This window comes from Cardiocondyla obscurior, linkage group LG03 (assembly GCF_019399895.1).
Source record: "Cardiocondyla obscurior isolate alpha-2009 linkage group LG03, Cobs3.1, whole genome shotgun sequence".
Lineage (NCBI taxonomy): Eukaryota > Metazoa > Arthropoda > Insecta > Hymenoptera > Formicidae > Cardiocondyla > Cardiocondyla obscurior.
Window position 1 is genome coordinate 1433846 of NC_091866.1, and position 25712 is coordinate 1459557.

General features: G+C 39.2%; 1 long non-coding RNA gene across 2 annotated transcripts in view; it reads left to right on the forward strand.

The window, feature by feature from the left end:
* Positions 1–25712, forward strand: part of LOC139101359 (uncharacterized) — a 203011-nt gene that overhangs the window by 44291 nt on the left and 133008 nt on the right. Inside the window, exon 5 of one of the 2 annotated variants that reach the window (XR_011545538.1) lies at positions 1684–1727. This is a non-coding gene — a long non-coding RNA (uncharacterized lncRNA). Of the gene's footprint in view, positions 1–1683; positions 7535–25712 lie in introns of those variants that run through there. The other variant, XR_011545537.1, reaches the window with a different exon arrangement.

The following is a 25712-nucleotide window of genomic DNA, read 5'->3' on the forward strand; positions in this document are numbered from 1 at the left end:
AGAAAGTCCGTAGTGGGATCAATGAATTAACGGGCGTCGAACGGAAACAAATTCGAGAATTAGAGCGTGTATCGGTGTCATCATTATTTTCTATTTTATCCATTTTATTTTGTAAAAGAATTTTTTTTTTTCTTTTTTTATAAGTAACGACCGTAAACCTATTGATTATTAATTACATAATCACAAAATGTACGCACGTAAATTTGGATTTTTTTTTTTTATATGGAAACAAAATGGAACTTATAATTCTCTCGTAATGATATTAAGATTATTACCAAAACTATATTCGCGTGGGGAAAAAGAGTCTATTAAATGGACGATAATTCGTGCTTGTGTTTTATTCGGCGGATCTCAATTATATGACGAAAAAGCGTCGGTCGCTCTGGCCCTCTCTCAGGGTGGCGGAAAGACTAGAAAGAGCCGCGGAAACCGGTGGGAAGACGCGAAGTGGAAGCCAGAAGACGATGTTCGGTAAATACGTAATACACGAGGGAACTCACTCGGTTCCTTGCGGCTGACGTCATGCGGCATGTTACGCTCGAAGAAATAGTTTTACACCGTGGTTTTCCATCGTAGTTGTAACCGCGATCCCGGCTGTATAACTAGGACGAGTATGGCGAAAACTGCCGTCACCTCCGTCTGCTGAGACTCCCAAGAGATCCGCCGTGCCAAAATGCATCCCACCGGAATTGCTCTATCATTCACACTCGTAACTTCTCTTACATTACTTATTCCCTTTTATTGCCGATAACTATTATTATGGCATATTGAACCGTTTACTTCTGCGCATAACAAAAAAAGCTCATTAATAACTGAATAAAAAGAAAAATGTTTAAAGAAATTTTATTTCTTTAATTGTGAAAAATGTATTTTATTTTTTACTTCTTTAACAGGGCGCGAAAGATGCTTTTACTCGCAGTAAAAATTCCAGTAGATTATCTTAGAAATTAAAATAAAAATTTTGTTTGCCCATAACTGCCGGCTTTGCATTTTATACGGCGAATTCCTGCGGGAAATGCCAATATCGAGTTGAACGTTGAAAGAAAATAAACGAAGTACAAATCGTAATGCGAAAAACGGTAAATATGTAATACGCGAGGAAGTCGTGTGATTTTCCGGCAATTGGCATTACGCGATAGGTTTTATTCAAGTAAATATGTGATTTTACAGATGGTTATGCATGATGGTTCCAATCGTGCTATATTGGAGGGAAATGCGGATATAATCGATCTTTAACTTCCCGCGGAGAATGCACGGAAGCTGCTTTAAAGTCATAAGACTATTTGATCTTCCTCAGTAATACCACTTTATTATAATAGCAATATTCGCTGTAATTAGATACTTCTTGAGACGATTAATTATACTACGACTTATTAACATTTATAAATGTTGAATAATCTATATATAATTTTATTACAATAATTATTTAATATATTAATTAGTAAACAAAAGTTTATTAGCTTATTTTGTAACAAAAAAAATCCTATTTAAAAAATTGGTGTTAACAATAGAATCAAATAATAATACATAATAATAATACATAATAATAATACATAATAAGTAGGCATAAACTTTTTTTTATAAAATCTTTATTAAAAAAAAACTTTGACCTTTTTTTTTTATTAATCTTATTAACTAACATACTGGCATGTCTACATTAATATTTTTTATTTTATGTTACAGTCATCAACAGAAGTCCACAACTCCGCTGAAGTTTATGCAGATCGGTAAGTCGCATAATTTTTGTTTTCGTAGTTTGCAATTGGGATCTCATAAAAAACAATGCGCGCATAGCGCGTGCATAATTCTTTCTAATTAAATTGTACTTAAATTGCTCTAAAAGAAAATATCTTTAATATTAGCTTGCGAGAAATTTTTTCTTATTAATCATTATCAGTTAAAATTGCATTTTTAAACCAATAGTGCATTTCGTCATTGAATATACAAGTATCTGTCGGGACTTACGTGATCAGAATTTCAAACATATTTTGCAAAGTTATGCACGGCTGCAGGCGTATCGAATTTTTTTTTTCCCCGTCGGAAGTGCTTCGCGGTAACGACACAAAAAGAACTATAACTCTAAGTTTCTTCCGGCCAGAGAACTATCTTCTACCGCAAACTTTTCGAAACGCAGCCACACGAAGTTTCGGCTGCTCTACATTCGCTCTTGCGCATAGTTTTTATTTGAATATCGCAGTTGCGGGCAACATGGTATTGCTTCAGGTGATTCTATTCTATAGGCAGGTTCAAAAGCGTTTTTGCCATTTCTTCTACTACTCAACTTCTTCATTGAATATAAAAGAATGCGAATTTTAGTTAAACAATTTTTTTAGGTAATTTTATTCTATAGGCAGGTTTAAAAGCGATTTTTTCCATTTCTTCTATTATAAACTCAACTTGTTTATTAAATAATAGTACAAAATTAGTTAATTAAAAAAGCTCAAAGTTGATTTTAGGTGAAATATTTTCCATTTAAAATAATAACATTTAATTAAATTTTACAAGATACATTGTATTTTGTAGAATTACAATCGCACGGGATATACTGTTATGTAACGTCTTTGCGGGGAAAAAACCACGAGGGTTCAATTGAGCTTCGATGTTTATTCGTTTATGGTACTATTACCTTGCCACGTGTAGTTAATTAATCCGCCGGGGAGACGCGGCAAATTGACTTTCGACGATCTTTAGATAGTTTCCCCTTTTAATTTTCGATATTATTGCTTTGCGCGAGTAATGGCACGCCTGCGGCTCTTAGAAGTCGCGTATCAGCTTCCGCGGGGGAATATAAAAGTGCTTGAATGCGGCCCGCTTAACGAGCAACAGCGTCAACCGGCTGTCTCTCCCCCTTGGTATTCTCGGCGACAACACTGTGGCAAATTAAATTAAATCCGCCTACAGGGCATGGCGATCGATAGATTTTCATTTGGCGTGCAGTGAGTTCCGATTGGAACAAAGAGGAGCGCGAATGCGTGGCCGCGGAGAGGAGGTTGGCGCGGTTCGGAAAGGCGCGTGAGAGGAGCAGGGAAGAAAGAGAGACGGAAGAAAAAGAGAAAAGAATGATGAGGGCAAAGTGAAAATATTGCCTCGCGGCCCGCAGGCTGAGCTTTCCACCCTCTCGCCACCTAACTCTCCACCCTTCCTCCGACAATTCTCCCACCAGCGGCACTCACCCTGTCGTTTCTCTTTCGTCCTGTCGCCGCCGGGAGAATTTCCTCGCTTAATCTGCCGATTTATTCGCCAATCACGCAGTTCGTCCTGAATTCTTTCGCTGCGTCACTTCGCTGCTCTCGTCGCTCGTCCTAAGAGCAAAGCGGATTCCTGTAATTAATAAACGACATCGGGCGACGCTCCTACAAAACACACTACTTTTTTTTTTTTCTCCCATCGAGTATCTGGAATTAAGACCCTTCAGTGATACACTTCAGTGATCGGATTAAAACATTATCGGTACAGACAGAACGTTATCTTTAATAAAGCGCATCAAATCGTTTTATTTCGTTGCGATTTATTGTTAATTATCATTATTGTTTTCAACGCTTGTTACTTTGTCAAATATTGAATCTTAATGCATAAAAGCGTATAAAAAGTGGAGGGTGAGATATGAGATACAGCACGATATATGCATTATTTATGTTACATTGCAAAGTTGTGTGCGTGATAAAATGAAAATTTTATCGTAATTTTCCCGTGATTTAATTAATTTCTTAATTTATTACTAAACGCAACGAATTATTTCACGTTTAAACAGCTATAATCACGCAGTTGTGGCGTTGATACGAGAGAAATTAGGTTCAGAGAAATATCATTGCACAGCTGAACTTCTTGGTATTCGACTGAAATGTGTTTACTTGAACTATGAAACTGATAGCTATAAACTTCGAATTTCGAGAGAGCTGCTCGAGAATTTGCTCGAGTTGCAATCTAATAAATGCTTAGACTTTATAAGATATCTAAAATTATAAACGCAAAATAGAAAAAAAAAATTAATTAGATTTATCTTTTTGCTTTCTAGATTAATCAAAATAAGTGTAAAATTTCAATAATATTTAGGGAAAATAAAAGAAAAAATTTCAACAAGAAGTTAAACGTTCTATTAAGTTACATTGTAATGAAGCAATTAAATAAGAGCAAAGTACTTTCCCGAAAGTAGTCATAAAAATATTTTTGCGTTAGAAATTATTTTTACCGATTTTATTACTGCTCTTGAAATATAATGCTGCCCGTGAGAATTGAACCAACATGTTAAGAAGTTAGGCATATTCCTGTATGTTTTAACGAGAGAATCTGGCGGATGAAAGGTTTTCCGCGTGTCGAGTACATGCGCTGGACGTGTTAATGTTTGACTTAAGTGTATTTGACGCCGTGAAATTAAGGAGAGAGCAGACGCTTCGAAGTTCAAAAAGTCCTCGAAGACTTGTTCGAGCTAAAGACTAATAAAGGCGAGAACATCGTAGGGTAAGAAGGTAAACGCCGCGGAGATAAGGGGAGAGGCCAAGGAGACACATCCGCGCGTCTCTGCAGGTCGGCCTGGGATGTTCAAACAAATGAGAAGAGAGGTTAAAGTCCTCAGAGCGAGAAAGTAATTAACTTGGCGCGCGGAAGCCGGGAGCTGGGGTGCTCCGGAGTAGTAAAATTCGTTATTACCGAGCTTAATGGCGCGACTCAAAAATGTTTAATCTACCTTCATCCGCGTCTGTGGCCCTTCCGCCTTTTGACTTCGGCCGTAGCACCCCGTGAAAACGTAGTTTTCAAGGGAGCCCAGGCTTTTTACTACGTGACATTCTCGGCAGACTTTCGTAACCACTTAATTGTTCTGTTTATGTATTATGTCAGTTAAAAATCATGTGGTTCATAACGTGGCAGTTTTTAATTCCAATATGAAAACATTTTTCTCATTTTAATTTTCTCGATGTAAATATTTTTAGTCGCCGTTCAACGTTATAAATAGCAGATTTGGGAAATATGACGCTTCACGTTGATTCTATTTTAACTTTAATTTAATTTATTAAAACGTTATCTGATTTATATTCTTATGCTATGCATGAGTTATATGATCGCGTTATTTATATATGATGCATAAATCTTTAAAAATATTATATTAAAAATTAATTGAAGATTTTGAAAATAAGTGTGCAAGTATTTTCGAATAAACACATTTCTGTCCGCTGGCATACGAAATAAGAGTGTGTATGTATAAAAGATAATCGAATAATGGCTTAACTTGTCACATATTTTTACTTAAATGATTGCAAGAAATAACGTAACTGTTAAACTATAAGGAAATTACTTTGAAAAGAGAATATGAGCAACGTTAAATTTTAACGATAATGTCTGCAATTTGCAAAATTTATCGTCCTTTTAAAAGATAAAGTTTTCCCAAGTAGCTATTTGTCTTCGGAAACTATTTTATTAACTGCAAGTATTTTTCATTTTGTGTATAATGTTTTTGTAAATTGCGACGAAATTATGGTCGATATGTTTTCGCGTTAACATCGATCTTATGGAGGCGATCTCGCGTTGTGTGAATCGCGAAACGGAGCGCATTTACTTGATGAAAATTGCGATACCGCGATATTAAAAAAAAAAAGAAAAACATTTCTTATAGTTTGTTCGCGGCCGATAATATTTTAAAACGATTTGAGACGAAAGTTCATTCCACACCGAATAACTGCGGCACGCGAAAGCATTGGTGGATACGATAGAAATGCCCATGGGAACCCATTCGCGCTCGCGGAACTCTCTAGCCGCAGATGCAATCTCGTATCTCGCCGTGTCTCATCCGCCCTTACATCGCTCACGTTTTAAATTCAAAGGGTATAATTCCGTTTTACGTATCATCGTGCGTTATAACGCAACGTGTCTTGCAAATTTTTTGCTGAAGAATTACGGCAGTTATGTGCGGAAACACGTGGTAGAAGAGTGGGCTAATTGCCTATTGTCCGTCTCGCTGCTTCATTCCCCATTGTGCAGCGGTGTTTATCTCTATATTTCGAATGAATATGTACGCCAAAATTTGGTTCATTTAGCAAAACATCGAAATCGAGATTATCTCTCGGTTTGCGCATTGGATGGGGCATCATGAAATTGACTTCGATATTACAATTGGCTTTTAGTCAAAGCGTATTTCTCCTATGCAATATCGCGATATATCCAAACATGTCAATTATAAATTCAGTTTACACAGAAAAAAAAAATTAAAATATTAAAAAGAAACAAGCGTTGCAACAAATATCTTTGAGAAAATTGAAATTAATTTTATTATTAAAATTTAGCAGTTTTACTGAATTTTTTAAATAACATCCAAATTCTCTTTTTTTTAGTAAATTAAAAATATCTGTTTTTCCGAAGGCAATATTTTAATTGTATAAAAGCATGTCGCTTTGTTAAAGATCGGTGTGCGTGATTCAGCGATTGCTTTTGGCTTTCTTTAATTTTCTATCATATTTATGGATCCGGGAGTCTATCATCTCGATAACCAAGTCACAGTTAGTTAGGACGGTTCTTCACGTAACTGTCGCAAACCGTTGGCTACCGGTCTCGACAAGCTGCTGCATTTTGTAGGTCAGCACTGGGTTCGCCGTGAGGATGGTTGACAGTTTTGGGAGGATATGAAGGGGTGGGTGGATGGGTGGGAAGTAGTCGAGAGGCAACGCGGGTTGTACGTGTCGCGAACAATGGCCTCGAGGGTACACGGCAACCTGATGTCACTTCCTGCGTCGGTGAAACCGCCCTAATTGTCCCCAACCATACTCACCAACCGTCCGCCATCTCTCTAGAAACGCTCGCAATGCGAAACTTCGTCGTCTCTTTAGTTATCTGTTTACTTAGTTCGCGTTGCACAGGCAAAAAGTTGTGCGCTGGATGAGACGTTCGTCGCGAGCTTTCGTCGGAATAATTATTTGAAAACTTTACTGAAATATCGAAGATAATTATACGACCTTTAATTTTTGCTACTTAACGTGATCTGAAAAAATATGACAGAGAGAAAGTGAAATAGAACGAGAAAACAGAGTAGTAATTAGTCTTTTATTGGAAACAATTCTGCATACATGCTTCGCAAGATTTAACAATACAATAACGAAGCGATTAAGTGATTATAGATTAAGTCTATGAGATAAAGATATAAGCAAATAGAGAGAATATATAAATTTTAAGACAGACAGAATACTAGAATTTCATTTTGTGCGCTAATGAACTTTGATGCCATATTAGGTTCTAAGAGGATATTCGCGAGCCGATTATAATAGCACGAAAGCATATAATCATAGCAACGCAATGGGCTAATTATTTTTGCTTTAATCTGATAATCCGTTGTAAAAATTGTTTTACATTAATTATTCGCCGCGAATAAATAGATAAAATCCTTGGGAAGTCTGCTTTTATCGATTGCGTGCCAGCAATGCGATCGAGAATTACATTAATGTACCTAATGGTGGCTTTAAAGGGTGTGAGAAGTTTCTTTCTCGTAACATAGTAAGACCGTGAAGTCGTAATGTCGCCTTAACGCCTCCTTATTTTCAATCGTATTGTGCTGAGCTGGACATGAGAGCTCTTATCACGTACGCCACGTGACGTTCATCGTTTCTTATCCATAGCTTTACGTCAACGTCGCTTTTAGATCAATTTGTGTTCTATATATTTATTTTTTAATGGCTTAAATTAATTGGAATACAGAAAAGTAATTTTATTTTAAAAGAAATTTTAGCTATGTTTGCATTTGTTCGGTAAAAAAAGAAAAAAAAAGAAAAAAAAACATAAAACCATTTAATGTTATCGATCATGTTTCGTGTGTTTCTTAAGGAAATAGAAAGTACAAACGATATCCGACACCTTTGTACGTCAGCTTTCGGAGAACGATAACTCGATTAAGCAAATTCAAATTTAAAACCTCGTAAGCGTAGAAAACGTTACATCGCTTAAATATCTCATTAAAGTGGAAGATTAAATGTTAAATAGCATTCATCGCGGCCACGTTTGCAGCGTCGCCGTTCTATTCATAAACCGACCGTTTATTCCAGTAGCTTTTCTCGTTGTACCTATTCATTTGTGTTATTTCCACCGAGTTCACGTGGCTTTATTTAAATTTTATACATCCTGATGTAATTTATAATGAAACAGACTATGTATATGGCTATCATGAAAATCTCAAAGTAAAATAGGTATCGTAACAAAAGAGTTTTTTTTTTTTTTTAATTATTTTACAAAATTATGATAAATTGAAAAGAATCTACGTTTAATGGAGATCAGTATATTTTTATTATTGCACATTTTCAAAGAGTAACATTTATTTCTGATTGAATAAATGTGTATCGTGTATCGTTTAGCATATTGTGTATTTCATTAGCGTTAGTTGGTATTACGATATTCAATTAGTTAATTTTGATCGTATTAGAGGAAATCCATTGAGCTTTTGATGGTTGCCCGTTGATCCATTTAACAGCTTCGTTCTCCAAAATCCTGAGAAGCGACTAGATGAGGGTGGTTAGAACCTCGATAACAAACGAGCTGCGATTTGCATTATATCCCTTTCCCTTCTACCCATTTTCTCTCAATCAGGATCACCCACCTTTCTTCTTTGAGGCTTATTTGATCAGTCTCGACGAGACGTTTCGTGTTTTTTACCGATGGGGGTTGCTAAAGCTTCTTTCAAATTTAAATAAGGCTGACGTGCCGCAAATTGCCGAAGCGTAAAACAAAGTTGGTAAAAAAGGCTTGGAGATGCGATCACGGTATTCTTCTTCGCACGTTGGGAATTAAATTTGCTGCACCGTAATCATCTCGCAAAACATTACTTAATTTATCACATAATTATAATAAAATATTTTTCGGAAAAATGCCGCGGGCGCGAAATGCTTAATTGCTTCGGGTGTCGTCTTATTTCGCAAATAATCGCGATATCGAATATTTCGTCAACACGAATTTTCGATTGTGTGCACATATTCTCGTTGAACGAGCAAATGTACGTTTACATGAGTATATGGTGAGCATACGTGCTACCGCAACGAAGATTATCCGAATTGAGTTTCTGCGATTCGCGTGTATGTATTTCGGGTGTTAGAAAGGCTTCGGCTACATGTCCATTTCATCATACCACACTGGAGCACTAGGGCAGCGGTTTCAGATACGAATGCTGTGGATGGCACTACACTAATACCGAGTAATACTCTTACGGCTTTTAACGTATTAAAACTTTTATTTACGTCCAATACCATTTGCAGTATATAGGTTTTGCTGTAATTTTTTTTTTTTTTTTTTTTTTTTGCGTGGCTTACTTTGGGTTTAGATTTTGCTTTTATTTAGACTTACGTATCGCTTTTAATAAATAAAAATTAATACTCTTTATGCATCTTTGACAGTATATTTTAATTTTTCTTTGACTCCCCCTTTTTTTTCCGCGTGCTCTATCGAAATGTATATGAATGAATGCTCGCAATAAATTTATTAAGTCAGCGTGCCGAACGCGGTTTGAATTCAACAATGATTAACTGGGATATCTCGCACTGACACTACGGGCACCCATTTGCAAGATCGATTGTCTTACAAAACAGTTGACCTGTGATCATTCGGTAACAGGAATATAGTATGACGCTTTGTAATACAAGCTCGTTACAAGTCTTATTTGTAACGTTGAACTAAATGGTTCTCTTCTATCATGGTTTGTTATATCGAAGTAACGGTGGTACATATAGCGGCATTATTCACGCGAGTTCAGGTGGACGGCGATCCCACTTCGACATCTCCGCGCTGCTCCCATCTGCATCTCGCGTTGTTTGAACGCGGAAAGGTGCTTGCGTCTGGCGCGCTCCCACGTGCACCCAGAAGCAGAAACAATTCTCTGCGTTTGTAAGCAGCGTTAATATCGTCCGCAATCTTGCGGAGGGTCGAAACGCGGTGCGCAAACTTTCTGTAACAATTAACGAACTACGTCGCCGCGTGGCGCTTTCTCCATTCCGGGGCGAGTGCTCGTTGCCGCGGGCCCGACCTCCTCGTGCATTCGTGAGTTGTGACACTTAAATACGTGTCACCAGCCGGCTCGACGGCACCGACCGGTCGGTGGCGACTCGGCGTAAACTATTTCGCGGCGACTGAATAGCTCGGGGCTCGAGCTAACGATGCTTTAGCTATCCCCCTCGCCTTGCCGCCGTTCGCATTTGCCAACTCCTTGGAGACTTACGTGTTTATTAACCTCGGGTCGACTCGCCTTCGCACGCCCGCGGCCTGCACAAAGCAATCATGGAAGCTCTGCCAGATTTTAACTTGGTAATTTCTGCCCTCAATTATGTGCACACATACTTGACGCGTTTGTACGAGACGTTCGAATATTCTCGGGCGCGAGTCCCCTGACTTCTCTCTGATTCGAAAGCAAATCTAAAACTGATAGTTATCGCGAATACGTTTCGTGCGCGATGAAAGTGAAGTGGAAATATACGATGCTGAATGAACGTTGGGATTTAATAAGCTCTTTAATCAAATGTGTACGTATGTAATTTAATTTTTATCTCGAATCTCTTTTGCTCATACGAGAGTAAACATTATCAAGCATATATCTGTTTACGCATTGCCGCACAATGTCTACGTATTAGCACAGAGCGAGTACGTTCCCTTTGAACTTGAAACGTTCCAATACTCATGTACAGATCAAATTGATTGAGATTAGAAGCGGTCCGTTATTGCGAATACTGTATACTTGAAATTGTATAAAGCATAACCAGCGGAAATGCGATTGAATATGCGCGCGTGCACACAATATTAATTCAATAGTATCCAATTCAAATAGTTGATAAATCTTTACACGAGAATTAACAGGCTCGCCGTGAAAGTATATATAGTTTTAGATTTTCTAATTTATCTGGCGATCGGGCACGTGCAATTTTGAACGTTCGACAGCACAGAAGAATATACCAATATTTCGAAGCATTTGACACGCTCTTGATTTTTGTAAACGTGAAAGTCAATATTTCGAGATATTGTGCAATCCATAGCGAAATAAAAATCGCAAAAAGTCGCTTTTATTCTGGAAACTATCAAATCATTAAATTGCCCATCGACAACACCAGCAATTTTTATTTAGAATTGTCTAGTTTTTACAATTTTTACGCGCCCAGTAAATAAAACTCCATGAAACAAAAATCTTTATTGTAGCACTTGCAATTCAACTCTCTTTAACTTTTAACATTTCGTTTATAGTTAATGAGCGAGCAATTTTTTTTTGGACGATTACAATTATCATTCCTCGCCGCCTTAAAGAAACCGGGTCTTACGTAAGAACACGATCGTACATTTCGCATGTATGAAAAGAATAATTGCATTTAACGGCGCCACTGCCTCGATTGTATTCACACTCGTTGCGCGTTAAATGCATTGGACTTTAATGCACCTCTTTTCGTGTTGCCCACTTTGCCGGCCCGTACAGTACAGATTTTTATTTGTGCCAAGGTTCTTTCACAGCGCTCGCTAAAAGAAATAAATTTAGGTTTTTCAACGAACGTTAAAGAATTCTACTCCGTGTGCCATTTATTTCATTTGACTGTAATACGGACTGAAAAAAGATTCTTTGATACTCGACTGAAATATTCACGGTAGTATTGTAAGAGCGGCGGCGGTATATGCATGCGGCGGTGGAAAGGCGTTTGAAATTGTTTTCTGTGCAGCAAGACAAATGAATAATTGCTGGCGAATGGCACGAGATGCTAGTCTATTATAATTAAAACGCGAAGTTAAATATAATTACATGCATAATTATGAAATATTATTGAGACCGACTCGAGTTTTAAATATCGCGTTTCGATTTACATTTTACGTTCGCTGTAATGGCATTTTAAATTATTTTAAAGGTACAATTAAAAGTACGTTTAAAAATTTTTCAATTCGTTACTTGCTGATTGAAGATTTTAGGGGAAAATTCGCAAAAAGAGAAACGCAGGGAGGAGTAGATCTCGGTTTAAATATTTTTAATCGTTCCGCAACGGTAGAAATTCTCTATTTCACGGTAAAATAATGATAATTTTTTGAAAAGAGAAAAATATATCTGTGACATTCGCAGATGCTTCGATATCTTTCTCATGTTAATTTTATTCTTACGTGAAGCATTCGTCCGTCACGGCGGTTGGTCGCGAGACTATTAATAAAAATTTTCTGGGTTTTATTCTTACCCGACCGCACCTCGTAAACCGAGAGCCACGGCAGGGGCTAACTTCCACCGTCCTTTCCCTATTTCTTTCGGCATCTCTTTATGACTACCAACCTTCTCTTCTTCGCGCCTCCCTTCCCTCTACCCTCTACCCTCTACCCTCGTTCGGACGTTCGCGAATGTAAGTGCAGCAAAAATTTTCCTTGCGAGTATCGCAAAACCCGTGCCATTAATTTTAAATCCAAGTAAGTCACCTCTGCCGAGGACAGTGACTAATGACTCATATAAACGGTGCGCGCGGTACAGCCAGACGACCCGGTCATCTCTTTAGCTATGAAGAAGCGCCGAGGGGACCGATCTTCGCTGAGAGGCGCCGAGGGTGTGCTTCGTGATTCATAGAGTCTAACTTTTCTCGCCCCCTCGAGGTTTGAAGAGTTCGTGCGGTGTCTTGGGTGACTGATTATTATCTCGTCACTCGTCTCGCAGGCAAGATGTTAGCGCGTGCTGCACGACAGGCTGATGCGTCGCGACGCTAATTACAAAATCTTGTCAGAGGATTTTAATTGTTTCCTTCTTAGACTGACGTAGCAGAGGATTAATTGCATCTCGTTCGATGAACAGCATTATTATCGGTTACGTCGTGTATTCGTAAACCGTGCAAATATTCAAAATTAATTTTTATTAAAAGGAGTCAAACGTGTCTAGTTTCAAATGGCAAAATAGCTCTCATTCAGCAGAAAAATAATACACGTATACCGATCCTGAATTGTTAGCTAGCTCGACTAATGAAATTAATAGGCATTTTTCAATATATAAACAACTGGGATAAAATAATATTCTTCTTTGGGATAAGATTACAGTAATTAAAAAACCACATAACTCGAGTCTGCAAAATCAACTTTGTGCGCAAGCTAAACCGTTATAGAGTACCCGCAATGAAATAGTCGCTGTCATGTTGTCGTATCTCGGCCTGAAAAACCTCGCGGAAAATCCGCGCCGGTCATAAATATGCCGAGATGAACAATTCACTGCAACTTTTGTATTTAATCGTCCGGCCGGCCGGCCGCCCGTCCGCTCTAGCAACTCGATCCTTCATAACCTACAGAGTACTAACTTGGGGGAACAACGGGGGGAAACTCCGATAAGTCGTACGAACTACGTAATCCGCACTCGAGTTTCCTGAAGTCCCGGCAACGTCCGGGGCTTCCAGCCGCTTTGCGAACTTATCCATTGAACGATTTGTTGGTATTATCGAATTTGCATGAATCCATCGGTACTCCAAGACTTTCACATTCGAATCCGAGGAAAAGCTTATATGGTGCCGATGCGCAGTGCCCTCGACGTCAAGAACACGCCGGGCGAATTCGTAAGCCACGGGCAACATAAAGGCTCCATTTGCATAGAAAATATTGCATAAGTAGAGGCAGCGATTTTATCGTTTCTAGATACTGTTCTGATTTTCGATTCACGTCTAAATTATATATTTTTACTCGCATGCCTGTCCTCGCAGACATATTATGCTTAATATTCTTAATATAAATTTCTTTTAGCGTATACTTTTTTGTACTATTAATCACTTTGTTTCTTTAATTTAAAATATTTTGCTAAATTTATTAATTTTTAAAGATACAAACGTTAATACCGGAATTTTATAGAACAGATTAGATAATCAGAAAATATGGGAAAGGTTTTTAAATTATACCCATCGCAAGTTTGAAATCGCGCCGAGATTATTTTGACGCGTATAAAAGAAATCGGGAAAGTCGTTCGTAAAAGGTTTTGTCATCGTCTGTTTTACATTCACCAGCCATGCTTGCGTATTTACGAGAAAACTTGCACGAAGCGCACTTTTCTCTACAAGCCGGATAAGCAATCCCGTTCGAGTTTTCTCGCACGACATCCTTTGCAGTCTCACCGTTGCGCCCTATCACTCTACTGACAATAGTAACTCGCGTCTTGTTATCCTCGTACCGTACGATAAAAAACTGCAAGAATTACACGGCATTCCTCCGCAAATGAAAAATTTATGCCATTTTAGTAGTATTACCATATTTGTATTTTATCTCATTGTTTCAGCACTGTCATTTATTCATTAGTTTTATCTTAGTTTATTCCGCGGAGTTTCACTTCGCGCTCATTTCTCGGATAAACGTCATAATTCTGCCAGTAATTCAATGACATGCAGATAGAAAAACTGGCGTACGTTTATAGAATTTTAATCTACATTATCAAACGGTATTACAGTGTAAACATGCATGAGAATTGTAAAGGGAGCGCGTGTGGTATAATAGTAATGAGTTGGCGAAAGGCACGCAACCTTTTAAACATGAAACACCCTGAGGTCTTTGACTTATTGGATACGAGTTAAAAAGCAACAAATTATCGAACACTCGCGCGCGTTTATTCACAGTCATCGGGTATTACGAGGCAGAAATATATTAGGCGCTTCATCGGAGGGCTCGCTGTGCGAAAGGACGAACGTTTCGTTATTGCTTGTCCGCGGCGCGATGGAACAATTATGAAGTGGTGTATATGTATTACACTTGGAGGGGGTTTGAATATTCAACGAAACACGCTATTAGCTTCCTCTCATAGTGAGGCTTGACGTTGCGAGTTAGAGTCACCGACGAGTCACTCCACGCACGCTAGCTATTCATCACACCGCCGTAATGAAAGCTAATTTATTGTTGGACTTTCAAGAGTCTTGAGGGAGGCGACAGTTACATTCGACCAGTTAATCGGTTCAGCTATTGCCCAAGGTGTTATGCATATGATAACGCCAAAGCGAAACTGTTCTACTCTTTACTTTATAGAAATCATCTTTATTAATGAGTTACGATGATTTGAAAATTGTACGACGTTATTTGATAGTAATTCTAATTTTTTTTTTTTTTTTTTTTGTATCGACGAAACTGTCGTAATCGCTGCACAACAATTAGTATACTTAATTTAATTAATTTAATATTATTATTATTTTATTAAATGAGATTATTATTTCATTCAACGGTTGTCAATTTTAATTTAGTATATAACTATTCAATCATATAAATATTCGTGTACTGTGACATTTGGAGAAAGTGTGATAGCTAAAAGCAATAATAAAAGAAGAATATTGAAATGGATAAAATATTGCCAATAAATGACACCGTTGAGATGCAAATTAATATTTTAAACAATTAATTGTACACCATCTCTTTTTAAACTCGAGATAAAAGGGGTATCATTGTTTAATTTTGTTTAACTAAAACCTTGTTTTTACATTCAACCTGTCGTTATGTTTAATACTAACAATGATTTATTTTTTATTTTATTTTATATCGAGCGTGACATTGGAGAGAAATAAAATAAAACATTGTTTGCAGTATTTGCATTAAAGAAATATTATACTATGCATTGACGCTTTTTATAAAAAAAAAATTGTAAATTTAACGGAGTAGTTAAAGAATCCTTAGGCGACGAGAAACGCGGCGAGTCTGAATCAGTTCGGCTATTATTTATACTGCGACTGGATACGATCAATAAATTATAAATTCGCGGCACACTGGGGCGTTCAGCGAGCAAGGGGTGACGCATAAACAAACAAGGTGGGGGGTTACAGTCTGGCGTTAAAAGTCGAAAAATTAACTCGCCGAGAAATTGAACGGCACTAAAACAGCGTGCGGCGTCGTTAATAAAACCGAGTTACGAGCTGAGTCCCGACAGACCGCCGGGCTGCCGTTTCGCGTCTCTCGTCGGGTGCGCTTCCGCGGAGCGATAAACGGCGAACCGCGCGGCCGCAGGAGTTGTATCTGAGTACGCGGTGGCGCGTTATGGTGCGATATCGCGTCGGAATAAAAGTTTCGCCGTGCATCTGGATCATGCGGTAGCTTGGCGGAGAGCGAAGATAGCTTCGGCGGACGGCCGGCGACCGCGACGTGGGGAACGACGTGGCGGGCGGCTCCCATGATCCTCATCCCATCGCGACGGGCGACATGCTGGCATGAACACCATCCCGCGGGCCGCAGTTAAAAGCACGAGCCATAAATCAGAGTGGCGAAGGAGACGAGGACGGAGAAACAGATGTAGACCGCAAATGGCTGGACGTATAGTCGCGCATAAGGGTAGAAACGAGCGTCGTAGGAATGCGACCAGGGGAGGGTAGCAGCGTGGGAGGGGGGGCGGGAGGGGTGTGCAAGGAAAATAGGTGGAGGATGATACGGCAGGTGCCATAAACCGGGCCTGGTAGCTATGCTGTTCCGCGTGGAATTAATTAAAATGCATATAAAATGAGCCGACACGGTGACCCTCGTTTGGCATTCGCTTCTCCGCCAAATTGAAGCGAACTTATCTTTCCCCTCGCTATCCCTGCGCTCCCGTCGTCCCCTTTGTCATCTCTTTTAATAATCGCCGGCCGACGGTGTCCACGTCGTTCTCTTTCGCCGTCTGCTTTCGCTCCTTTCGTCCTATCTCGGGGGCTAACGTTCCCCGATATTACCGTTTCTCTCGAGTGAAATCGATCTCATCGATCTGCAGGGCGACAGGACGCGTTCTCGACGCCACTTATAGTTACACGCTGAAAGGAGATATTCGTAACTTTGTTCGTTAGGAACATCCACTCCAAATGGAACCATTTTACTACCTCAGTCGAGATTGAGGCTATTCGAGTTTACCGTGCTGCGCAGTAGATGCCACGAAACAAAATGTTAAGCCACTAAAAGTTTCCTGAACGAATTTCCGTGCTTGCACCTTGCAAGACGACTCCGTAGTAAATTGTCGCATTAGTTCGAAAACTCGTCCAGTTTACGTGTGGCGCCGTGTAGATTGAAACTTGAGAGATTTATGTTAATTTAACCGCGAAATGGTGAATATTCGTTTGCAGGATTCCCGTTATTACGTCGATGACAAGCGGGATATGCTTCGCGGCGTGAAACGTGTTTCCGACTTCGATGAAAAATCTCTGTTTTCGACAATAGAATTTTTCTTCTCAACGGTATTGCGCTCAAAGTGATTCTTCGCTCCCTGTAAATTGTGTTGACAGTTTCTACCGAAACTGTAAGAATTTCCATTTAACTGTCCTTCCTGCGTCTTTAGCGGCTCGCCGAAAGACGATCGCAAACTTCAAAGGCATCCACGGCGAGAGTATAATAGTCGATTGCGTACCTCGAGAGATTCCGGGAGTTCCGCGCGAAATCTCTCACCCGTTTCCCTTAATATCAATAGACTTGAATGCCTTTTGAACTACGTTCTTAGACAAGAATAATAAAAAGTAATAATAAATTGATGAAGAGCATGGCAATCGCGTTTCACTGTGCTTCTGCTATACTCTAGTACGTGCTGTCGTTTGTACGTTATTTATTGAAAAGCAATGAAATTGACTTGATTTATTTAGAAGGGAGAGAGAACCGCGGTAGAAAAAGCGAGAAAAAAAAAAGAGAAAGAGAGAGAGAGAGAGAGAGAGAAAGAATATAGTTTCGTTGGAGAAAAGAAACGTTCCAGAGCGGAACGCGCTTGTGCGTTCTCCGCGTTCTCCAAAAAATTTCATTCTTCATGTTTGATTTACTTTCGCATAGTTATGCAGCTTCGAATGCCAAACAAATTTTTGCATCAAAAAATTATTCGAGCGCATCGGCGCCGTGTTCTGCGAATTCCTCCGCGTCTAGCCTTGTCATATTTCAATCGATCCCGGGACGGTAAGCGAGATTCTTCGTAGACGACTCGTCGTATCGAACGTACCGGCCTTTCTGTTTCGATAAAGCGTTATAATTCATCGTTTGTTCTCACGGCGCGCATGCAGCTAACACGTCCCCATATGGCGGTCGTGAAAGTGCACTCAGCACCACCGATTCTCATGCATAATCATATATTTACAGTGCAGGGATAATCTCCCGTCTCACCCCGTCGTTTCTACGATTCTGCTCTCTCGCCCTCTGTCTCCTCCGTCCATCGTTATCCGCCGTCGCACGCAACGTATACGCGCGCACGGACGGCACCGGCGACGAGCGCATATGCCGCTGTCGTCGGCGTTGCTTTAATTAAATATTTGCATACAGGTGTGCATACGAACGCACACAGCCGTCCGGAGATGTACAATAACATTATATATACGGGCGCATGTATCTAAGGTCGCGGCTTTCATCGCGTTCGCCCAGACGCGAAAGGGCCTTGAGAGATTAACCGCAAAGTCGCGCATTTCCGCATTCGCATAGATACGCGCTGGCGGGCGCGCGTGTGTGTGCGTGTGTCGCATTGTGAAAACTCGTCGCTTGGCCGTATTGGTGTTCTCATACATAATCTTGTTTAACAAATGTGGAACACTTCAAAAAGAACATTTCTGCGTTTCCACGGTGTGCGCGCTGCTACCGCGATATTTAATTAAAGGCCATCGGAGTTCCAATTATTTAATTCGAGAAAGTTATCAAGTGTTCGCTCGTGAGCTTTTAAAACACGATCAGCCGTTAGTTTAATCAGTTTAATGCACGCGTCTGACAAATATCAGGCAGCTTTACTCGTTCAATTTCAATTATTTCATTTTAACTTTATTAATAAGTCGCGCTGCAGCGGCATTCATTCGTCGCGGCGGAGAATTTAATCGAAAGATACAAATGTAAGTGAACCGGCAATTCCGTCGGCCGTGGATTACACAATTCTAATTATTATTAAAAAAAAAATTATTATAATTAATTAACGTCCGAATCTAATAACGCGCGCAACGCGCTGTATAATCTCTGGCACATTGTAAAAACCCTCGTACTCCACGGACCGTGCAGTACAATGTTACTCGCGTGCGCTGGCTGAATTACTTGGCCGGCTATTACACTTAATCATCACTCGTCTCTCGTTCCACCGACGATCAGATTCATCGGAAGTCATAGAGTTTTATCCGCTCCTTTTTTTTTCCCGCGCCCCCTCCCCTCTTGTTCCTCCCACGTTCTCGTGCAACGGCGATATCAGTGGCGTGGAAAGTTATCAGCGTGTTATTACTATCGGGAGAGAGGATAATCCTCTCGAAATTTACATGAGTATCCAATTTTCGTACATCAAGCTCTTCCTGGGTTATTAGTGACTTCCGATGAATGTTGTGCGTCTGCAATAATCAATGATCCTATCGATACACGAGCGAATTCATAGTTTCCTGTTGTTTTTAACAATTTCTCTCGGCATAACATATTCATGAGGCAAATTGTCCTTGCAATTGCTTTGTCACGCGATTACGTTCATTACTGTGTCGAAACAGTTTTTGTTTTACTCGGACACGTTCAAGAATCACGCGTTCAATAATGCACCGGATTATTTCGGTCTGCTGCTGATTTTTTTTTTTCGCTTTCGCGGCACGTGAAATTGGCCGGGACTAAAAAATAAATATAACAATACATTGTTGTAGATTTATTTATGCATACGGTTATTTAGCAAATAATTTGCTACCACGACAGATCTACGTTTGTCGATTTGTAGTTCTTGGACGTTGGAGTTAAACGAACCATCCCTATGCGTGGGTTACCACCGAACGCGTATCTCGTAGATGTACATTTATTAACGCTGTCCTCCGCGCACTAGTGCATCGCGGATGCATTTCACGAGAATTGCGTATGCAGCTCATTCGCGTCGGGTTATCGCCGGGCACTTTAATTGAGTCAGTTAGAAGATACTTCTTCCGCTTAAATAATTCGTATATTTATTGGTAATTAAGTTGTCGACAAAGTTCCGCGTTAACTTGCGTAGTGACTTATTTCTCGGAACGCAACGATTGACATTTAAACTGCAGGGTAATCTCTTCGAGATGCTAACGCCATTAAATATCATCGCAACGCTATCTTATAGGTTTCAAAATTTACAACCGCGCAGAAGTTTGAAAGTTTGTTTCCTCGATTTATTACGTTAATATTAATTATTCTCTATATCGGTGTCAGTTTCAAAAATAAATAGAATTATTTAAATAATTTACTTATTAATTAAATTCTCTTCCGATTATATTTTATTTTAACTGTGATTGAAATATTCAGTGATTAACTATGAGAGAAAATCTGTCGGATGGTTGATGAAGTAGCTTCGCAAACGCGGAATTTCTGTCATTTACGATTATTGTGCCTCAGTATATGTACCCTCTGAGAAATACTAGCGAGAGACATCGAAAAAGCAGCATCTGCTTGGCGCGGTCGTGCAGACGCGCGTGCGGAAAGCAGTTCAACACTTTTTATTCGAGGCGCATAAAACTTCCCGATCGTAATCTTGGGCTGTTGGGAGAAGAGTGACATGCACGCCTTGCGCTTAATTCACGACGTACGCGGATCAAGATCAATTCCGTGGCGGACGAGATATGTCGCGGTTATTTTAGTATGCGCACGCGTGACAAACTTTTTAACGATGCCCAGATTCCTGTATATTTAATGCATGCCGTGCGAACGTCTCGCGAGCACTCGGTATCTCGGCAATTAAAGTACAGAAAATTTTATGTAGCCTGTGAAATTTACACCTAGATTATAAACAATTTAAAGAGACGCGTATACGATTGATTTCTAATTGTTTCAGACATGCGAGCGAAAAACAGCTCGCATTCGCGGTAAAGCTCGATATGTTTTGTCTTACACGCAATTTTTATGTAAAAAGTTTTAAATATTTGTATGATTGGATGAGTAAAATATTCTTACCGATTCGTCTAAACTGTTAACGTAATATAAATTTTTATGATATTAATTATTCGTTTAAAATACATTTTTGAATGGCAAGTTTTTAATATATATTTTAATATACAAAAGTATTTTTTTTACATTGTGCAAGACTTTTATCAGCAAATATTAAAATAAAATAGAGTTTGAAAGAACGCAATTTTATTCAGTTTTATTATCAATTTTATTACGTTCAAAAGAATGTAAACAAATATGAATGAAATCTTGCTTCAGTGAATGCAAACGGACTGTTTATTCACGTTCGATCGTTTGGTTTGAATCTAGTTTTGCGCGTTTTAAATTATACGTAGAATTTTCTTTAAAATATTTTTATGACATAGTAAAAAGTATATTAGTCTGCTATATTAGCATATTAAAATATTACAGAAACATATAATTATAATTCGCATTGTTATCCGCGTTGTAAGGCTAGTCGTCATTTATGCGTGAAAAAATAAAGGCGTATCGTGGCATGTATAAATTTTATAGCATGACTTGGCTATCGTTCGCAGTTTTGCTTGTAATATTTATATTAAGGCTGAACGGAGAGCAATCGAGGAGCGCAAAGATAATTCGTTCTCTATTCTGTCTCTTATTAATACCGCGCGGATGATGCCGACAATGATTTTGTCACTCGTGCGTCAAACGATAGAACAATGCATATCGTTAAGTCACGAGCTTGTCGTCTCTGGGGATCGAACAGAAAAAAAGAACCCTCGCTCATCTACTTTCTTGACGAAAATCGCCGCGTAATCGCGCTCACACCCCAAGTATTTTTCATGCACTCGTAATACCGCGCGGATAACGTATTTGAAATTTATGATATAATAAATCGTGGGGGGCGAATTCGAGGTTTTCCGCGGACGGGCGCGGTCCGTGAATTATCGACTTTCCGGCTTGACGAAAATTCTAAGAGAATTCGTCCGCACCCGCAGAGAAGGGTACAGCTCGTTGAGAGGGAATAGGAGGGGGGAGGGAGTGGGGAGGGAGTGAGAGGGAGCTCCCTTTAATCCCGGCGGGAGCGGCGTAAAAAGAGACGAGAGGGTGAACTAGGCCGAGATCCTCAGGATTCCTACTGGGAACAAGAATCGCCACGGACGTTTGCGTTCTTGATGCGAAATGCCGCTTATGTATGCAACATAAACTAAAAGTACGAGCGTCGCCGGTGATATACCGTCGGTAGACGGTGGACGAGAGGGCGGTTTATTGTCCATTTGCATTTCCCGTCTCACGTACTTGTATCATCTCTCTCGAATTTCAACCTGCTTTTCTGCCATTGTTTTCCACCCGTTTTCTGCCGCCGCCTCGTTCCTCTTCGTCCTTCCCGTTATCCAGCCTTTCTTTTCGGGATTTCTTTTTTTTTTTTTGCACGGGTATTTCCCTTATTTAACTCGCTCTTTTGCCGTACACGTCTATTTGTTCATCAAGAGAACGTTGCACGATTATTATACGTTATTTTTTTCTTATTATTATATTTTTTCTCTTTCGTACGCAAGTGAGCGAGAGCAGCGTAGCGCAGGATTTAGAAGGATCGTTTAAAAATATTTGCCGTTTCACTGAAGGAGTAAGCCAGATAATCATCGAAGAGTTTTGCAGGATCAAATTACTCTTGAAGCAGGTAAAAATCTCTGCTGTTGCTCGACAAGCGCTCCCGTTTTATAGTTTTTATTTTATTTTTTTTTTCTTCTTCCACGCAATTGCAGTTCTGATTATTTTAGAATGGTAAAATTACTCTTAATTAAATTTCGTACCAAACTTCCAAATCGTTAATATAAGACCGCAAAATGACGCCCAGTAGAAATAATTTGCGAGAAGTAATGGTATAATTTATACGTATACGGATATTGTAGCGTAACACGTGCACACATTTACATTATTAAGTCGCATTAACTTGCGTCTAACAGGCGGGATAAAAACTGCTACTGCCGTAATGACGATAATTAACGGTAGAAGCCGATGACGGTGAGTTAATCGCCCATACTGCGATTTTATCTCCGTTTTACGACCTCGATGGCGAGTTGGCCGGAACGCGCCTTCGTGTTTTTCGCGCGGCGGATAAATTTTTATCGCTGTACGCCGCCCGCTGTTAATTCACATCCAGCGAGTTTGAATTCGAAAATAGAATTCGCGGAATTTAATTCGTTGAGATGAATTGTGAGGACGGTTGATTCTTAGATAAGAACGGCCGCCGTTAGTTGTTGGCATTGCTAACTTCATCAAGCATGAGAGAATTGAATCAGCTATTTCAGATGGGGCCATCAATCACAAGTGCGATGAAAAAAAATAGTATATAGGAAAGATAGCGATCGAATAACGATAGATTGCTTTATTTTTATAAGTATAAATCTACCCGGGATAAATAAATGAATTAATATCGCAGTGACTTTAAAGAAAATATATTATTCTTATCTTCTTAAACGTTAGTTTTATTTTTCTTAGAAAATGCTGAATAATTTTTAATGATAAAATAACTTTTTATTAATAGTCTGAAAAGGTTCATGACATTCGCGATATATGCTGTTTAACAGCTTATGATGTAGTTGGACGAACTCGTAGCGATGAAATCTTAATTGTAAGTGAGATTGACGCTGAAAGGCCAATTGCATTTAATGAGAATTAGCGGCAGCGTAATAAATTGATTCTTTCTGGAAATTCGCGCGACGGTTGCTCCTGTAAACTATTATTATCAATTATTTCATGAATGAAAGTATTTGTGTTTGAAGACAAGTATTAATTTAATAGAGAATTTAACAATAGTCTTATATTTTCGGTTTTCTGTCGCATTGATAAAATACTAAGTATAAGAATAAAAGTTTTTTTTTTCGAGCAAATCTATTGCTGAATTACATAAAAAAATAATTTGACATATATCCGATAGAGAGACGGCACTTTTCGAGAAATCATCTCTAAGAGCAAAAAAATTGAGATTGCATTTATTTCACCGATACGCGATAACTCTCGACGGTGTCTCCGCACTTCCATCTCCCGTTCGCCAATCATACTCGACGACGAGGACAGTCGTATTATTCTGGAATGGCTTTCATTTCGGTGGTGTTCTCTTCGCGTGAGCCGCGACTTTTTTACCTTTTAAATAAAACATTTTGAGATAGGTCTCTCTCGTGTCTGTCACCCTTATCTACCATTTTCACCGTGCGCTTGTATCGCGTGTGTTACGTGAAATGCCTATTTTCTTTTTTTTTTTTTTTTTTTTTTTTTTCTTAAATAAAACATTTGCAATACATTAGAGAGAATTAAAAAACCGACTTGATAAAAATCAATCCGGATCGATTCGGTGGAACAAGTTCCGAGGCGGAAGCGTCTTTTGACGTACACGAAGAGGGAGGAAACGTGGACACGGTCAATCTTTCAAACAAAAAATAAAAAAAAAAGGGAAAAAAAAAGAGAGGAGCACGAATCTTTTTTTTCCCCATCAACTAGACGAAGGATCAACAAAAGCGACCGAAAAAAGGGACCGAAGGAACAATTCCGGGTAGGACAGCAGGCGGAATAGAGAAACGAAGGTTCGGAAAAGAGAGAGAAACGGTCAAAACGGCCTCTTGACCCCTTTCCAAGGGTGGTCGAGTGGAAGTAGGGTCGATAAATCTCAGTAGCGGGGGTAATCCCCAACGAAGGTTCGTCGGCTTGATAATCGCGGATGTTGCTCCTGACGATAAGGGAGGCTCTCGCGTGCGCTGCACGGTTTAGTGTCGACGTAATTCAGGATGAGAGCGTGCTGCGTGTCGGCGAGGATTGTCGTGGATGTTCCGGAAAAATGGGCTTCCATGCCGGTGTGTCTACGTCGGTCCATCGTTGCTGGAAGCTTCTGGGTTTGAAGCCCGGCTACTTTTTCTCATTCGCTTACCTCACCTTGGTACTAAGCGAAAAAAAAATTCTGCTACAATAATTTATATATTATTGCAGAAAGAATTTTTTTAATGTCACTTTGCATCTTACATTAACGAATTAAAAAAAATATATATTTTTAATGCTTTGATTCTTTGATTTCTTAATTTTTTTATTTTAAAAATTAAAAAAGTACGTCATATCTTCTTTTAATGGCATTTAATGTCTTTCAACTGGGATTTTGAAAGATCTTTAATTTTCTCGCAACAGTTAAACACATTAGATCTTCGAAATCGACATTAAACCCTCGGTATTTGTCAGAGCTTCATTCAGTTCATAGTGCTGTGCTACAAACTTTATGTATCAAAGGATGGGCAGATATAGAAGTAGTGTACGGTTGAGAAACGGTTCTCCAGGTAGTTTGCGACAGGTCTTAATGTGCAGCAACGTGGTTCCGCGAAGATGGCTTCTTGGTTGCATTGTATCGCCCTAGGGAAACTTGACTTAAGGATACGCTTTGTGTTCAGGCAGCACGAGACGTGAAATCTGTCATATATAGTTTCGAGCGGTACAAGATGAAGAAGAACAATCGTAAAATATTCCTGGAGAAATGAAGTCCTTTTGAAATAGCTTATTTTCGTTACATAGCGCTTCCTTCGTCATATTAATCGGAAAAACTTGACTTAATTACATATTTGCAAAGTGGCAAATAAATAAATTGTTTAAATAATAAAGTACTGTACTTCTTAAGCAATCTAATATACATTTTTATATTAAATATGCATATTCGCAAGTATTACAATAATCCTAACATTGCCGAACTAATAATTTCATTTATGTAGCAAACACTTTGCATTTTGTCAATTTAATTTAATTAAGCGATAGAGCGACGGATTCTTTTTTCGATTATCCGAAGACGCCACGAGCACAGTGAAATCTCTCGGCCAAAAGTCCAGCGAGTCCGAACATTCTTCCTGCTAACGTAATCAGATATTAGATCGACAGATCGTCTGACGCGCGAAAGCTGGAAGACCGCCATGCGAAGGGTCGGGAAATTGATGAAAAGTCGGATTTCGCGTAAGCACTTCCCGCTA